This window comes from Galeopterus variegatus, unplaced genomic scaffold (genome assembly GCF_000696425.1).
Source record: "Galeopterus variegatus unplaced genomic scaffold, G_variegatus-3.0.2 Scaffold6208, whole genome shotgun sequence".
NCBI lineage: Eukaryota > Metazoa > Chordata > Mammalia > Dermoptera > Cynocephalidae > Galeopterus > Galeopterus variegatus.
The window spans coordinates 52,711-59,216 of NW_007732319.1; the positions used below are offsets into that span (position 1 = coordinate 52,711).

A 6,506-nucleotide genomic window follows, 5' to 3' on the forward strand; every position below is an offset into this window, starting at 1 on the left:
AAGGAAGGAAGGAAGGAAGGAAGGAAGGAAGGAAGGAAGGAAGGAAGGAAGGAAGGAAGGAAGGAAGGAAGGAAGGAAAGACCACAATGATACGTTGATCTTTCAGAAGGAGAGAACATATCTATTGTTACTAGAGGAGGAGGGGAGGAAGAGGGAGGTAGAGAGAGATTGGGTAAGGGACATAAAGAATAATTACAATTTGTAATAACAAACATGCTAATAATTTGATATGATCAACGCATGTTGTACCCAGGTGATGATAGTCAATGTAGTACTCCAAAAATATGTATAATCAATCTTGCTTCAATTAAAAAAGAATAAAAAAATAAAGAAATATAAACATAAAAAAATAAATAAGAGGTAAACCATCATTATACATACCACCTTCAAGTGTAGGGGTCATTCCTGGTAAGGAGGGAAAAGGTAGGCTTAGTGGGATGAATGCTTTGCTTTGTATTTAGCATTCTGTTGTTATTTTGTAAAATCAGATATCTGATACAAATATGCTAAAATGATAACATCTGTTAATACTGAATAATAGTGCAGCAGTTGTTATATAATGCTTTGCATATTTATTTATGCTTAAGAAATAAAACAGAAAAAATAGAAATGCAAAACAATAATAATAATAACAAAAACACAAATAAAAAATAATCAATAATGCTAGCTAACATCTATTTAGAAATTACTATCTTTCAGGCACTGTTTTAAACATTTTACATTGATTAACTCATTTGATCCTCACAATGACTCAATGAACTTCTTTTATTATCCTTATTTTAGAGATGAGGATACTGAGACCTAGAGGAGTTAAGTAACTTTCCAAAGGTCACACAACTAAAAAGCGGCAGAGCTGGAATTCAAACTAAAGAATTCTCCAGAGCATAGATAAATAAGTGAATCCATATTAACTCTTTGTATATCCACACACATCACTTATTGTGCCAGTAGCCTTTAAATAGTGAAAGGTGACCTTAGAAGGTACAGGACAGGGGAGTCACAAGATTCATGAGCCAAAGTAGTACACATATCTCAGGATTCCTATCATCCACTGCATGCATTTTCTCTTGTCCACCAGTCTAGTTTCAGGGGTAGTTATAGGAAGCCATATTTTTAGAATGGAGTTCAGTACACCTAGCCACAGAAGATAAGAGCAAATAGACATGCCTAAATTAAAGGCAATCAGTAAATAGATGACCAGCAACCAGATTCTGTTATCAGAATTTGAACAAGGGAACAGAGAGACTGTACTCAGGCAACTAAGGGTAAAGAACATGTAAGATTATGCACTCAGGCAAACAGAGAAAACTAGAATGTCAGTATTCTGTGACCATTAGCAACAGAAACTGACTAAACTAAACATTAAAAGGAATTTACTGTAAGCAGACTGAGTAATTCACAGAATCAAAGAAATCTGAGGCAACTCTAGTCTCAGTACAAGGACTCAGGAGCTTTCTGTAAATAGAGACTCAAGTCTCTTTATAATGTTACTTTCAGAGGAGTTTATCAGTTCTAATCACATTTTGTGTGTTGCTCCACTCAAAATTAAAATTCTTGAGAAAATAGAATATTATGGCCTAGTTTGAGTCACATGCAATCCCTTGTTTGGAGCTGGAGACTATGGGCTATATTCAGGATGGGAAAAAAATTTGCCTAAAAGAAATGGTGGGACTCTGTTTTTAAGGCGAAGAGGCTTAGGGGTAAAAAAACAAACAAACAAACAAAAAACACACAAGAGTTTCCTCTATACATTGTCAAGACAAGAGGAGAAAGAGAGAAAGCGAAGCTGAAAAGATCATGTTCGTGTGTCACTTGGGAATTAGTGAGAAATGAAAAGTAATTCAGCTTGAGACACAGAAAGAAGTTTTATTTCTAACTGCATTTCTTGTGAAGACTAGGTGTTTCATTTCCAATGTCTGTGAGCCATCTTGTATCTTTGCAATAAATCCTACCTCCCTTGAGCAAACCTGAGTAAATATCTGGTTCTTGCACAGGAAGAGCCTTGACGAAAAGAACCAGCCCCATAATAACATGAGGAATGCAGTGGTCAAAAACAAACATCTCAGTCTTTGAGGGGCTCACCCCAGGGGGGAAAATCATTATAAATGCCAAGATCAAAATAAATACAGAAGATTGATGGGGCATGTTGGATTATCTCTTAAATAAAAACTGGTGGATTCAGGAAAGGCTTCCTGAAATACATAATAGCCAAATTTACTTTCGGAAGGTGGCTTAGAATGAGGAACTAAAGAAGAGGAAAATAAAGCACCAAGAACAGAACATGGGACTAGACCAGAGACTTGAGACAGCTTGGCACATGGGCGGCACAAGAAGTTCAGGATGGCCAGGAAAAAAGGTGGGAAGGAAGGTGTGAAGGTCACTGTGAGATCAGGTCTGCTGAAATGCTTGAATATTATGATTAAGAAAATATGTGAGATATTGAAGGATTTTAACTTGATAGTTGTATCAGACACAAATATTTTGCACCTCATTTCTTTTGAAGTTGATAACTTCTTTTGAAGGTGACTGACTCCTGGACAGCACCATCTCCATCAGGGACAGACCAGTCACTCATTCTGCGAGTGCTGTATAATCAGTTTCCAGCACTTTCTGCTACTTTGAACTTGGACGACAACAGTACATTGCAGATAAGATGTAAGGGATTAGAGAAAGGAAGAAATTAAGAATGAATTGGTAAACCAGGGTGACTTGGAGGGATGGAGATGCTGTCTTTTGAGATATGATGAATTGAAAGGGTGTGTAATACAATATTCAAAGCACTGCAGTAGATTTACCCACAGGGTTTTGTGGCAGAATAGAGGAGGAATGCAAACTTGGCCTTCTGCAAAAGACAGATAGTAACTAGAAAAAAATCTGAAGAAGTAAACTTTTAATTGAATCTTATAAATTTTCTAGTGTGAAAAATTGGGGAAAAGCCATTTCAGACATTGTAGGTCATACTCATATTGCTCTTTAAATATTATTTTAAAATAATTAATACATGCAAATAGTTCAAAATTCTGAAGTTATGAAATGGAACATGCCAGAATCACCAGCACAATATTAAAGGAGAGAAACAAAGTTAGAGAAATAACACAAGTGGCTTCAAGACTTACTATAAAACTATAGTTTATTAAGATACCGTGGTATTGGTCAAAGAACAGACAAATAGACCAATGGGACAGAATAAAAATTGCAGAAATAAACCCACATAAATATAGCCGACTGTCTTTGACAAAGGAGCAAGGGCAATACAATGGAATAAAGATAATCTCCTCAACAAATGGTGCTGGAACAACTAAAAATCCACATGCAAAAAATTGAATCTAGAAACAAACCATATACCCTTAACAAAAAATTAATTCCACATGGATCACAGACATAAGCGTAAAATGCAAAACTATAAAACTCCTGGAAAATAACAAAAGAGAAAATCTAGATGACCTTGGGTTAGGCAATAACATTTTAGATACAACACCTAAGACATATCCATGGAAAAAATACCAGATAAGCTGGACTTCATTAAAATTAAAAATTTCTGCTCTGTGAGACAGTCTAAATAAAAGACAAGGGGCCGGCCCGGTGGCGCACTGCTATAGTGCGCTGCTTGGGAAGCGCGGTGCCGCTCCCACCGAGGGTTCGGATCCCACATACAGACCGGCCTCTCACTGGCTGAGCGAGGGGCGGGAGCAACACCGAGGGTTGCGATCCCGTGGCCGGTCCCGGTCTGGTACGGGCGCGACACTGAGGGTTGCGATCCGTTGCCAGTCACGAAAAAAGACAAAAAGGAAAAAAAATAAAAAAAAAAATAAATAAAAGACAAGATACAAACTGGAAGAAAACATTTACAAAAGATATATCTGATAAATAACTGTTATTCAAAATATACAAAAAACACTTAAAATTCAAAAATAAAAAAGCAAAAACTCTGATTAAAAAACAGATCTTAACAAAGATCCAGAGATCTTAACAATGCTTACAAGGGATCTTATGAAAGATCCAAAGATCTTAACAGCACTTACCAAAGAAGATATATAGGTGTCAAATAAGCATATGAAGAGATGCCCCACATCATATGTCAGCAGGGAAATGTAAATTAAAAGAGCAATGAAGTACCACTACACATCTATTAGAAAAGCCAAAATCCAGAATACCGATAAAACCAAATGCTGGAAAGAATGTAGAACAGAAACTCTCATTCACTGTTGGTGGGAATGCAAAATTGTACAGCTACTTTGGAAGACAGTTTGGCAGTTTCTTACAAAATTAAACAGACTCTCTTACCACATAATCTAGCAATCACGCTTCTTAGTATTTACCCAAAGGAGTTGAAAACTTATGTTCACACAAATATCTGCAAATATGTATTTATAGCAGCTTTATTCATAATTGCCAAAATTTGTAAGCAACCACTTTGTCCTTTAGTATGTGAATGGATAAGGACACTGTGGTACATCTAAGCAATGGAATATTATTTGGTGCTGAAAAGAAATGAGCTATCAGGCCATAAAAACACATAGAAGAAACTTAAATACATATTACTAAGTGAAAGAAACCAATCTGAAAAGGCTACATAATGTATGATTCCAACCATATGACATTTAGGAAAAGGCCAAACAATGACAGTAAAATATCAGTGGATGCTAGGGGTAAAGGGGGAGGAAGTGATGAACAAGTGGGCCACGGAGTACTTTTAGCACAGTAAAACTACTCTGTATGTTACTATACTGGTGAATACATGTCACTGTAAACTTGTCCAAACCCACACAGCATACAACACCAAGCATGGACCCTAATGTAAATTATGGACTTTTGGTGATAATAATGTGCAGTGTAGGTTCATCAGTTGTGATAATAGGGGAGGCTATGCATGTGTGGGGATGGAGGGGTATATGTGTATATGGGAAATCTCTGTAACTTCTGCTCAATTTTTCTGTGAACCTAAAACTACTATAAAAAATAAAGTCTATTTTTTAAGGACCTCATAGAGTGAAAATTCGTCTCACTCCTGCCCGAAAATCATACCGATTCCTTCCTTAGAGACAACAGTTATCTGTTTTATGGATTCTATCAGAAATATTTATGCATAAACAAATATATATTCTTTTTTCCCTCCTTCTTACACAAATAATACCTTATAAAACTGTAACAATGCTCTTTTAATTTAACAATATATCAGTACTTAAAGATCTTCATGTTTATGGCTATATATTATTCCCTTATGTCTACATACTGTGATTTATTCAACTAGTCCTCTTACTTGCAGTTGTTTAGTTTACTTTCTAGTCTTTTGCAACTACCTGTGTGTTTATAGTTTATGATCCTGTGTGTGCCAGAAAGAATTCAGGCAATACAGGGTGGTATAGAAGTAGGTAGGTAGGTAGATAGATACTTCCAAAATCCCAGCATCCAAATACAGCACATAACAATTCTTCAGTGAACAAAATTCTAGACATCTTTCTTCGCAGATACAATTGGATATATATTAGGATAAACATATATTGGATATATATACCAGTGTAAGTACCTCCTAGTCTAATAGTGGGAGAAACATACAAATTAAGGCAAAACAATATAGGCCTGAGTCTTTAATAAGAAACGGTTCATAATGTAACCGAAGGCGAGATGACAGTAAGTTTCTCTTACTATTATAATCCAGTTTCCAAGAGATATGATCAAAGCTATGTTTACAAGGATATATGAATTTTTTTGTAACACACATTAGGGAGATTGGGGGGAAATTTACCTTGCAACCTCATTTAACTGCTGTTCTGGGCTAACCCACATTTTTCTGATTCCCATATCCTTCTATTTCTTGGTTTACTCCCGGATTTTGCTGAAACCTAAGTAGCTTACAGTAACAGAGTACATGGGTAAATTTTATGACTGCTATGGGTCAGAAAATATCTATATTCTTTCCTCATAATTATAAATAGTTTGATACAGAACTTGATTTTAGATTTTAAGTTTAAAAATATTTTCTTTAGAACTTTGAAGGTGTTGTTTTATTACCTTTTAGCTTCCCAGTTTATTTTGCCTGGGTGATTTATGTTGCTTTACAGACAACATATTTGGATTTTATTTTGAGTATGTATCTATGATTGTTTGCAGAAAGTAGCTATTGTATTGAACACACAGATCTAGAGCCTCGTTACCTTCACATCTATGAAAATTTCTTCTATTATTTCTTTGATATTTTTTTTTTTCTCTTCTCTTTTGTGAGAATTCGTGTTTTTCAGGTATTGGAATTCAAAGAATAATCCTATATGGCTTTTATTTTCTCTCCTGTTTTCTGTCCCTTCATCTTCTTGTTCTACTAACTAAGAGATTTATTCTATCATATATTTCAGCTTTTCTGCTAAATTTTTTAATTTGAGTTGTTTTCTGATTTATTTTCTCTGTTGCAATTTCTTGCTCTTTTATTATTATTATTATTTAATATTTCCTGTGGGCTGATTGACTTGCGTCTCCCAAAGTCCATTAGAAGCTTACTCTCCACTTAACTG

At 35.3% G+C, this 6,506-nt stretch overlaps 1 pseudogene; it reads left to right on the top strand.

Moving 5' to 3' along the window:
- Positions 1 to 6,506, top strand: part of LOC103605980 — a 59,929-nt pseudogene that overhangs the window by 14,426 nt on the left and 38,997 nt on the right.